Source organism: Microchirus variegatus (genome assembly GCF_963457635.1).
Source record: "Microchirus variegatus genome assembly, chromosome: 14".
In the NCBI taxonomy this organism is placed as follows: Eukaryota; Metazoa; Chordata; class Actinopteri; order Pleuronectiformes; family Soleidae; genus Microchirus; species Microchirus variegatus.
In genome coordinates, this window is record NC_139815.1 from 15,853,909 (window position 1) to 15,866,779 (window position 12,871).

Genomic DNA, 12,871 nt, shown 5'->3' on the forward strand with positions numbered 1-12,871 from the left:
TTTATTTCCTGGTCTTACCCACACCCCAAGATCTCTATGTGGACACTGACACTGACAATGAGGAATAAATGTGCTGTTTTACCTGTTTTGAAAGTAAGAGAAACTTGTTGAAGATAATAATATATATATATATATATATATATATCCTATTTGTCTGTAAGCCTGACCAGTATCACTTGCTGAAGTGTCTGTGTTTGGGTCCTTTACACACATGGTTCTCCTCATCTGTTCACCTATATGAGCCATGACAGTTTCTTCACTGTTCCTTGTGGAGTAAAAATCCTCAAACACATATGACATGCATAATCAAAGACACATAGGAATAAATCTTTTTTTTTGAGTAAGTTTCTTTGTTTCTTTCGTCTTTTCATGCCTAAGAAACAGCTCTACCATGGGGACCGCAACACAAAGTACTCTCTGCGAGGCATCCTGTACAAAGCTCCAACATTAGGATCTGTCATCCAAATCACAGTAGGGGCTCCAGACAATTTGGATGGATGAGAAAGAAGAAGGCAAGAAATTGTTGATTAAGAATAAATACAGATATAGTCCCAAAATACACTTCTAAGTATCCCTGCTCCCTTTGCAACTACATTTCTAACACTTTGTCAAAGGGGGGAAAAAAACATAGCTCAAACTTCATGTATTTTGACGATATAACCTCCTTCACTCTGACACTCTGAAATATTTGGACTCTTCTGATGGTAGTAGTGAGTCTTCACTTGTGAAGTGAAAAATGTGACAAGAGACACACTCGCACTGAGACTCAGCTTGTTGGATCTACTTCTCAGCTTGTCTTTTATGGGGCTTGTTTCAGTTCAGCATCTCACTAAAAGTGCTGCACAACACTCCATAACCTGGTTTGTACTGCATGTCATTGCAGGTCAGTGCTGGTTTCTTCTCTATTACAAATATATACTACATTGGCTCCAGCTATTTCATCACTGTGGCTTTTGTTTCTGCAAAAACAAAAGCACATGTAATGAGTCCAGGTGCTCTGTACACATAATGCACTGATTGGTTAAATCTGCAAGTGAGTTTAGGTATGCTTTAAATATCCTTCTTGCAACCAATATTTTACACTAAATAACACAACCAACAAGCAAGCCAGGAACACTGTTTTGATCCATACTCGAATGGTAACTTCAAACAAATATTAACCCAGGTGTGCATAACATAGAAATGGATTTTTATCTATATTAGGTGTTGAAAATGTCCATTAATTCCAGCATTAGATGTAGGAGACATTGAGAAAATAGACACCACCCATGTTTATTTCAGTAGTCTATCAATCGTCTTTCCCATTAATCCTTCTCAAACTTGGGACAAGTTATAGAACGTTATCTGTTGCCTCTTTAAGGTGCTTCATTTGCAGAGTACAGTTGAAACAAAGAGAAATAATCGTTTGGCCTTTGTGTATAATTGCTTAAATCTAATGGCGAGACTGCAGATACACATAGCAAATATAGGACTTCTTTATTCCCCCCTCCCTTTCCCAAGTGAGTTAGTGAACCGGGATGCCCTTCACATACCAAAAAGTATGATGTTCTTCTTAGTTCAGAAAGCGTCCACTGCAAAATATTGAAGTGTCCTTGTGGCTGATTGCAGCCATTATCCTGCTGCTGTCGTGGGGGAACCAGTCGGAGACACAGTCCCTATCAGTCGGCACTGATACCTGGCTGTCAGTAGGACACAGAGAAAAAACAGATTGTAGCCACTTAACAAAAGACTCACCTAATAAAACCTGTAACTGCATAATCTCCACTGCCTTCTCACATCATTTGTCACTTAAACCTCACACTTCCTACACCAAAGTCCACCGTTCATCCACTGCTGTGGCCATTAGTAAGGTTAAATGTATTGTTTTCTGACTGTGGTATATATAAAATCCTTCATTGGGGTTTAAATAAGTGACACAAAGACAGCTCCTGTGTACAAGCGAGGCTAAAGACGCTGATTCTCTTTCTTGACTTTGGTGCGGGAGAGTGAGTGGGTTACAGAACTTCAGTTTCTGAGTGGTAAATCTTGTGCCAGTACAACAAATGCCATACGTTAAAGGTCACATAGAGTGGTCCTGTTGCACATATATGTTAGTTATGGAGGTCTACTTACATACATTAAGTTGTTTTTATGGTCAAAAACCTAGTTGCTGTAAACGAGCCGATAGAAACCCTCTTTTCTGACGGTGTTTCCCAGCCACGAGACTTGAGACTCAAATCTCTCAACCCGGAAGTGACATATCAGCACACCAGCTCTCAGAAGCGCAGCTCCCCCCTCTGGAACGGTGGATGCACTGCTACTCATTATCAAAACATTGTTTTAACAATGTTTAAAAATAGCTTCTTCATGACTCCCCGCCGCAGTCCCTTTTATGACTTAAGTGTTTACGTAACTATAACGGGATTTTCGGAGATCTCGCTGAGCCCGAGATTACAATAAAACACAGCGTTCTCAGCAATGGCTGAACTGTTTGTTTCGATACTTCCGGGCTTCATAAACAAGGTAATGACGCAGATGCACACTAAAAAACAGCGTTAATTGGAACTTCCGGTATAGGTCCGCTTTAACAATCTGTTCTCTTACATTACTCTAAAACAGCTGGAATGACGAATAAAGGTAGATTATTTCATTTGATTAATGGAGACATTAGAGGAAGATCAGTATGTGCTATGCAATCCTGTAACAATGAACCATTCACGGCGGAAATCGGAGGATGATAAAAAAAAAAGAACCTCTCGACAGCCAGATAAAGAGGCTCTCAGCAGAGGAAGTGGATCTCTTTTAAAGGTAACTGACTAAAGGGAGCGCGCGTGTGTGGTGTGACCATGTGTGCATGGGTGTGTGTGTCAATCAGGGTTTAATTGACAGGTAGATTAAAGCTCACACTTCTGAGAGCGCCCCCACCCATTTTTTTTTTCTTTCAGGAGAGGCAAAGTTGGTTGGAGCCTGCTCTCCGATATGTGCCTGAGGTTTGGGGGTGCTGCGCTCAAGGTTAGCAGGGGCACCCCCACTGAGTGTGCGCTGTCTGAGATGGGTCCTACTTGTTGGACATTCATTATCAAACTCTGTTTGCTCCTTTCATCTGCAGCTCCGTGCAGCACTCAACGTAAACTACAGAGGCACCTTGCAGCTTGACATCTCTCCATTCGCTCTGTACCTTAAACAGCATGCTGCCACATCAAAGAGCCGCGGCTCCTTTTGATGTTGCAAAAAGAAAGAGCTCCAATGATCTACTAAAAACCAATGCAACTTTCCAGAGCCTTGTTTTATTCATTTTCCATCACTAAAAAGTCTGGAGTCAGTCTCTAGAAGTTCAGAGGGGAGATTTGAAATTTGGAAAGATTGTGCTCTTTGAAAGATGAAGTGAATGGGCAACTGGTGAAAAGAGTATAACTAACTTTGGTGTTGGACATGGAGGAGTTGGAGGTGACATAATATTAAAGAAAAGTTTTTATTAGTGAGTTTTAAAGCATCACACTTCTACGACTTAACTATCGGAACAACAGCGCCCTCCGTACAGGGCGCTCCGTATCATATTAAATCATGTAAAGGCAAGCCTCGACTTCCTGTTTCTTTTTACCCAATGTTTCCTCAGCCACAACTAATTAAACCGTTGAAAGTAAGGTGACTTAAGAGAATTTGACGGTTGTTGGTGGCAGACGGGCTGGTGTGAGACTGTGAGTATTTCAGAAACTACTGATGTACTGGAATGTTCATACACAGCCATAGTTCCGAAAAAAAAGAGAAAACACCCAGTATGCAGCAGTTCTCTGGAATCTGGATGTTTGATGATGCCAGAGGTCAGAGAAAAATGGCCAGAAAAGAATGAAAAGTCAACTCAAAATAACCACACTTTACATCCAAGATACGCAGAAGACCATATTTGGAAGAAACATCCACATTCCCTCAAATATTGATAGTGATATGATCCCAAGTTAAATGTGTTTGACTGAAACCTTAAGTATTATAAATGTGGTTTCTCTATCTCTGACAAGTGGCCTGTTTCAACTCACTCAATGTAATTTTATGGGAAATTAAAAGGTAAAAAAAGGTACAAACTGGAGCAAAGAGAACATTGTATTGAACGGAATCGAATATGCATATAAACGTATAAAATGTGAAAATATTTGAAATATTATTTGCTTAAAGTAACAACGTTTCCTGCAGATGACTATTGTGTTATTGTATCTTCTCTTTCCTCGTTAATATCAGTGATATTTTACAGTAAAACATGAGAAGTCAACTCTCCTTATTCAGGTGCTTGTCCTTATTTTAGAATGCATATTAACGTTGTGTACCGGCGTTTTGAGGTCCTCACTTGCTGATACTTCCTCGTTCACGTCTTGATGATATCGCCTCCACCTCCCTGTCCCCAGCCACCACGATATCAGAGCTGAACAAAGAGACCACCCCACCCCCCATCACGTCAGTGTGTGAATTTTTAATCCTAATTATAATTTCGTCAGACATAACACAGGGAGATGTTGATGGTAAAAAAAAATAAAAAAAAAGTCACATTAAAATGAAAATGTGTCGTACGTAGTGAACTTTAGCACTCCGTCAGCTTGTTTCCAAAACGAACCAACTTGACAATAAGTGAAGAGTTTTATATTCGCCCTTCCTTCCACACATAAAAGACTTCCATGCCAATTGGCTTTAACTGGTGCTCTTGAGGAGGCAGGAGTCGGCATATTCTGATCATTTGCATTATCCAAAGTAAATCTGCTTTGAAGTTTCCTAGATTCTGTAAGAAAAAGGATCCACTTATCCCACATGAAAAAAATGTTCAAAGCTCATAAATTCACTGGAACAGATGTACATTATCATTGGATTTGCCTCCCCCCCCCACCCCCCCCCCCCCCACCCTTTGCTCCTGTATTGGTAATAGACTACCTGATGTCCTTCTCATCCCTTAGCATTTAGAATCCTGCCTTTGCAGAAGCTCGCACCCTGCTGTGCCAGCCCACACTTCAAAGCTCCCTGCCTATCTGCTAGAAACAAAGCACACATAACACATTATGGCAGCCTCTCATTTCCCCATATTTAAGTCAGTATCATTGCTTCTTTTTTTTTTCTTTTTTTGCCAGTGGTTACATACACACAGATTATTTATACCCGAAAGAACATTTGGCGTTACCAGTGTCTCCAAACAACGCAAATGCATCACGCAGAGGCGACTTATGCGTTATAGTTTTCCCTGATGTTGGATTTTTCCATTTTTCCAGTCACAGAGATTTTCATGGGTCTAAATATGGAAAATAAGGAAACATTTTATTATTCTCTAAAATTACAAAAAGGGGGGCATAAATCTGAATGTAAAAAGGTTATTTGTTCTGTGATCATTTCCCATTTCCAGTAGTCTGCACCAATCACACCATCAATAAATGTGTCAAGGTTGGGTCAGATAGGACAATGTTTATGAGAGGAACACTAACCTCATCTCCATCCATCCATCTTCTACCGCTTTATCCTCCACATGAGGTGTCGTGGTGGGCGTTGGTAACAATCCCATCTGACATAGGACGAAAGGCGGGGTACACCCTGGACAGGTCTAACCAGTACTAACCTCATCTCTAATGACGAAATAGTGAAATATGACCACATTATATGAAAGGCATGCCAGTCAACACAGCAGGAGGATTTTGGAGGATAAGTATGACAGTTGCAGCTGGCCAGAAAATATTTTTAAAAAAAGTTAAAAGTGGCTGACTTTCTTCTTGTTACTTTTGATACTGGTTCATATAATAAGATCAGCCATATGTGTAAATCTAAAAAAAAATGTCCTAAATCCAACGCTTAAGTCAGTCAACCATTTTGAATTTATTGTACAAATGTCTTGAATTGCAAATCATCAGATTGAAGTATTCACAGGTTAAAAGTTTAAGAGTTTCTGTGCTTGGTAAGGGCCTCAAAAGTGTGTTATTGAAAAGAAAATTGACACAGAAAATAAATGATTTCCTCACTCTCTGCCTGCTACGGAGCCCCTAAAGGGACGTGAGTACAGCCCACGAGATAGTTTCCCAATTTTTTTTTATCAAACCTATATCAATGATTGATATTCTACTGTTACACTTTGTGTCTGCTTTGACACAGTTTTACTTTGTGCATGTTAAATAATAAATGTACTTTTTTTTTTTGTAACTCGTAATTTGCTGTTTTTTAAGACATTGGTGCCCCAGTGATAACATCATTTCTGCAAAATGACACAAACTGCACAAAATACTTTCACGTTTAAAAGAAAAAGAATGTCTGAATACAAACTAGTTATTCTGGTTCTGTAGTATGAAGGAGTTGTAAGGAATGTATAGGGTTCCATTTTTTTGTAGCTTCTGAAGTGGAACCATATAAGGTTCTTTGGCTTGTCCTCATAGGAGAACCCTTTTGGAGGGTTCCACCAAGAACCCCTTTATTACCCCTTTATTCAGGAAAGGGGTTTTAAAGGGTTCTCTGGATCAAAATGGTTCTTACTGGAACCATTAGTGTTACCAAGAACCCTTGGAAAACCCTTTTCTTCGGGAAAGGGTTTTTCAGAAGCAAATGGTTCCAAGTAGAACCTCAGCCCTTGTAGAAGTTCCCTTATTTCTAAGAGTGTCTCCTGTTGAGCATTTGTGGCTATAATTAATATATAAAATAAATACACAAGTTTACCTAAAACTGTTCTGTTTGAGGAGATAAAGCTCTGCTGTACAGCAACAAACTTTGGTTTTAAAAACATTAGAACAGGTTCTACACCTGTTACTTCTTTTTACAGTGCTGAACTAAAGCGAGTGAGCAGCAGGCTTAAAGACGAGAGGAAGGACACCGTCTCCAGTGCTGTCCTTTCAAAAAGCGTGAATGCATACAAATCAAACCGTTACCGTGCGGTGGAGGAGAACATTTCCATGAACACCAAGGCTATTACCGACACATGTGGAGAGTTGAAGGAGCGCAGATCAAAGTCAGGGTGAAAAAAAAATTAAGAACATGTTAAGACAGAAAAAAATGTACCATGTTACAGAGAAAAGAAGATTTTTTGTTGTTTTTCTTTTTAATCACCTGTTTAAAGATCAGCCAAAAGGACAAAGACGATATTTTCGCTTCGCAAAGGATTGAGTGCATAATCTGGTATTTCACACAACAAAAAACTGTGATGAGAGAAAATCCATCCATTCATTCATTTTCTACCATTTTCACCTCCACATGAGGGTCACGGGGGGTGCTGTGCCAATCTCAGCCGACCTAGTGCGATAGGCGGGGTTCACCCGGGACAGACCACCCTTCCATCACAGAGAAACATTCTTACACCTATGGTCAATTTAGAGTGTCCAATTTACCTAATTCCCAAATCTGGATGGAATGTGGGAGAAAACCCACGCGCGCAAAGATAAAATGTTTATGTAGAAACAGCCACAATGCTTTCATAGTTTAAAGTTTAAAGTCATATTTGTTTGCAGGGCTGAGCGATTTATTTATTTTAGTGCTTTCACATATTTAGGCAACAGGGACGTAGTTCTGAAGGGTGTTTTATCTTCACCTTTGGACTAAGCTGACATGACTTTCAGTGGTTATAGTAAATATAGCAAAGCAGTTTTATACTGTACAGAGTGATATATAAGGTTCGCCAAGTTCTAATGAAACTGTGCTGCTGATTAAAACTGTTAGTTTACAGACAATGAGCTGGAAGACAAATACATGTTTTTTTAATCTTCAGCATTAGCTCTTTTTTAAGTGCTTGTAAACACATCGTCATATGAGGGTTTATTAAAACATGTATTTGAAATTCCCATGCATTTACATTTGCAGACACCTGGATTAGTTTGAATCCCAACTAATAACTAATAACAACCGTTCCCATATTAGTTTAACATTAGATATATTCATTATTTTTCACTGTAATCTTAAAGAAGTGTAAACACCATGTGATTATGATTGTAACCGCTTACTTCACACCAGTGATAACAAATTCTTTTAATAGCTGAAAATGTGTGAAGCAGTATAGTAACAACCTGGTAAGCTGCGTTACGATCGAAATAAATTGTAATGACGATACAAGGCCAGCGCTGGCCCGCTTACACAAATAGACATGTTCGTGAGAGGGAAGTGTATCACGTTGCCGAGAGGCGGCTTCTCTGTGGCTGCCACGACCCGAGGTAAGCTGTTAAGCCACAGATGAAAGTGTGTGTGCGCGTAGAGAGCGTGGCGTGGTGAGCAGCTGTGGTCAGCCAGATTTGGGAGCCTTCAATGACACCAAGGTGATAGTGGAGAGGAGCTTTACTTCACTACAAACACACATTCTCCCCCATAGCCTTCATTACCTTAAAGATTAAAGACAAAAATACAGCGATATATACTCATTTGAAACAGGAGATACTATTTAAGTTAAAACTGAGAGGCAATGTTAAAAATTTGGTACAATTGTCGACCTGAAATTAACGAGGTTTTTTGGAGTGTGGTCGACACTCAGACAGCGCTGACTTCAGCATGTGTGTCGTCAGCACACTGGAAGACATGGCAAGAAAAAAGAAATGACAGCTTAAATCACCTGATGAAAAGTATGCCTGCTAAAGTATGCAAACAGCCTTTTGTAACTGAAAAACCATAGGGATGGGAATCAGTATCGGTCCGATATTGGTCAAAATCACTGGATTGGTTATCGGACAGATAAAAATAGAGATTCCGATACAATCCAAAAGTCCTATTTATCGCATGCTTCACTATGCACAGAACGTAAACACGTTTATTGCTGCTTAGTGCTGTTTTTATTTCTTCTTTTACAGTTGGAGAATCATGTATTTGAAATAATACAGCACAATTGCACAAGTGGTTTGAAATGACTGTATCGGACTCATATCGTAAAACAAACTTCGCCCCAACTGAAGTTTGTGACGTAAAGAGAAAATCTGAGATTTAGCTTGCAGGAACTCAGGAGGGGCAACTGGTCTGCTCCTTAATCCTTTGACAGGTTTGTGTCGCTCACTTCAAACGCTGAAGTCACAAGACGACACATTTTAACTTGGAGAAACGAGAAAGTGAGAGGTTTACAAAGCAACACACACACATACCTCAGTTTCTAGATGGAAAAATCTGTATATTCTTATGTTCACATTGGTTTAGACATGTTGATTTCATGAGATAAGCCTTGTGTGAAGTGGCTTAACTACTTGTTTTCCTTGACTCTTGTTAATATACAGTATACAACTTTCAGTTCCGTCATTCCAATCCCAACACCAGCGATCACGTAATTTGACCTAAAGAAAAAAAGAGATTAGAGAGTATTGCAGGTGCACAGATTCGGTGAAAAGACTGTGATGTCACAGATTAGAATTTCAGCTCTTACTGAGTGGGTCGTGTGCATTTGCAGTGTTTGTTAAATTCTGAATATATTAGCCCTCATTAGCTCATGGACCTCTTCAGGGCCCCCTCGACCCTTGCACAGCACCAGTGAGGACAGAGATGGAATGACGGACGCATTTTTGACATACTCTGAAACTGAAAGGCAAAGAATTAAATAAATACAGCCATGTTCAACAAGAATATGAAGTGTGGCCTTCGCACTGCTATATGCACTATACTGGTGAAGTAAAATGAGTCAAAAAGTCTTCTTTTTTTTAATAAGGAACAGGTTCATACTTTAATAAAAGGGTATTTCCCTTGGCACAGATCTGCTATCAAATAAATAAAGCAATTAATCAAATACAATCTATAAAAACTAAAAGTCATGGAAAAAAGGGGAGGGGGGAGGGAGGGAAAGAACAGCTAGTGCTAAACAATTTTCTTTTTCAACAAATACCAAGAGTGGAGAGAGAGAGAGAAGCAGCTTATAACATGGTCAGAGATGTATTTGTCTCTGCTGGGTCAGATTGGCATGGCGGATACTAAAGTAGGATTATTAGCTGACAGTAGGCAAGTGAGATAGCGTAGCATTATTTATTTGTTGTAAATAAGACTTACTTTCTTTCTACATGATGCTGATTTAACCGTTCTATTGTCAAAATGATATACACCAGATTTTAAAATAATGTTGATATGCCAATATGAGTGGTGAATTAGATACTGTAGTAACTAGAGACATGGCTTTGGATGGTGAATTTCCTACAGGACAGTTCGTATGGCATGACGTTTTATCGTTTCCAAGAGGCATTCATATTCATGAAAGATTAAAGTGAAAACCTGTCCGCAAACAACAATTTGAAATGAAAAATTACAAAAAATATTTGCAACATTGTGAACTTTGTTTCCCCTCCGAAAACATAGAAATGCTGCCACAACGTGACAGACAACAGAAGAGGGATGAAGGGATAGAGACCATGATGGAACCAGGTTTTAAGATCACGTCATTAAAAAAGGCTTAATTTCACGTAAGAAATTAAATCTTATTCCCAACCCTTAACACATGCTGTTCAGGTGTGATTTATGGTTTCCTGTCAGGTTTTTTTTTTTTTATAAATATCAGGCAGCAAATAATAAAAAAAAAGTATTGTATTGTTATTTCAACCTGACCGAGCTGTGCACACATATTCCTCCACTAGCCCTCAATCGCAGTGTCAAATAAAGCCTCCCTGCTTTCCATCCGTCCAAGTGTTTGGGATAAAGTGGAATAAAGGAGTTTACAGTGTTACAAGGTGTCCAGTGGCAAGGACTTCATGTTGCCTAAGAAAAGCAGTGTGTGGGGCGAGGAAGCTGAAGTATGGATCACAGCTGTGATCCCCTTGGGGAATGACATCGTTAAAACCACTGGGTCCCGTGAGATGACCCGCCTGACTGGTGCCTCGTGCTTAAAGGGAAGCATGCAGCTGTGAGAGGAGGACATTGCTGTGCTTAGGACAACATTATTACCGTCATAAATACGAAGCCTGCTACTTAATATCTACCTTAGAGCGAGGCACTTTAAACTCTCACTGCTCCACAGGCTGCAGTAGAATCAACATCTGCACGTTTATAGTAGCACCCATGGACGGGATGAGCCGACAGTCCCTGTTGGCAGGAAAGCAACAGTGATGAATTATGGGTCTAGTGGAGACTGCGGGCCGGGGCTGAGTGTTATCCAGCACCAGAGGAATGAGACAGCTGAAAGAGCCCACAAAGAAAGACCTGCTGACAGCTGCTGGAAAGGAGGATGCCACAGAAACACAGGGAGGACCCATGTGACCCTGGGCCAGGGGCTGCACACGAGAGCCACTGGAGAAAATGTCTGGCTCTAATGTCAGAAAACCAGAAAGAAAAAAACAGGCACATGACAACACCTAGGGGTGTGAACATGATTAAATGCTTGGATTTTAAGCTGGACACTGCATTTTAAAAGCATAGTCAGCAAAACCATTTATTTACACACAGGGTTAAAACTACTCTTAATAAATAAAATGGCCAAACTCCATACTGATAAATAAATACATCAGACACCACGCCATAGAAATGTGCAAAGTGAGATTTGATTCAGAGACATACACTCCTAAATTTGCTATTTTCAAATGACAACACACCAAGCAAAAGTGCCGTCTGCATGCCTGGATCCTCCGAAACTAGCAGGAGAATCTCTGGGAACAACTTCTACAGTGTGTTTACACATGATGATCAACGCTGCCTGGTGAATCTCCAGAGTCATGTGCACGTCTGAAAGCAGCTTCTGACCGACTGAACGTATCAAGGCCCCAGCTTTTATTCGAATGCTCTCTATTATTCTGTTTTTTAAGTGCGTCATGGGACTAAGCCTTTGGGTAAGCAAATTAAACCTTTGGGTAAACACACTGTTATGGTTTATGTTTTTAAATGGGTAAAAGGCTGATGGTGTTGCAAACTTATCTTTACGCGAACACTAAAGTAATTTGCTTTAATATGTATTCAAAAGTATAACCATGTAAATCCTCTGGGTATTTTTTTTTTCTACATAAGCTAGTGCACAGCACTGTGTTGAGAGTTGGGGTTTTAGTCATTCCGCCTTAATTACTTGGTCACAGTCATGTATCTCATCAATGGTTTTGTTGAAATGAAGAGAGAAGAGACTTAAGTGATAAAGTCATAACATCTTCTAGTCAAAATGGGGCTCCTCCTAGTGGTCTTATAATACGTAGCGCAATAAAAGCAAACAAGAGCCTCAGCTTGTGAATACAAAGATATCACATTATCAATAAAGCTTGTAAAATTGATAACAATACATACCTTATGTACAGTAAAAGTTAGTAAACGTAAGGAGCTTCTCGACACCGTAGTACTGCAGATTGTGACGCTTCTTCCAAAACATTACCTCTGAATGCCAAGTCCAAGTCACCATTATAACAACAATTAGAATAAAATTAGAGGTAGCAGCAGATTTGGGATCCATGTTCTTTTCTACATTTTACCACTTCGGCATTTTCCTTCCCATTGAACTTGCTTACGGTTCAGAATCTTCATCATCTTCAAAAAAGAAAACCTGCCTGACAGCCAACTTTAAATAATCACGCACCCATGAGTGCACTTTAAGTGGTTTTAAACAAACACCAGTGTCGTGACACTCACTCACACTCACACACACACACTCACTCTTGCTACAACCACACATTCAAACAGCGTTTCACACACGCACAAGCTCTATGCCCTGCTCTTGTATTACCAATTTTCCTTCATATATTTTCATATTTACACCAGTCTTCCTTCTGCTCATCCCTCCGTTTCCTTGAAAACCTTTGAGCTTAGTGGTCTGGAACGGTTGCGGTGCTGGTTTGAAGCCGTAGAGTTCATCTGGTAGTGGGAAACAAGGTCGTGGGGAGAGGAGCTTCTGAGCTGGTTTGTTGATCCTGTCCATCCATCGCTCCTCCAAGGCCCCAGCAGTGAACCTCAGTCTTGTTGCATACCCTAGCTTATGTATGTTTGACCAACCTTTCTATAACACTGGTTAATGACACATCAGCACTGG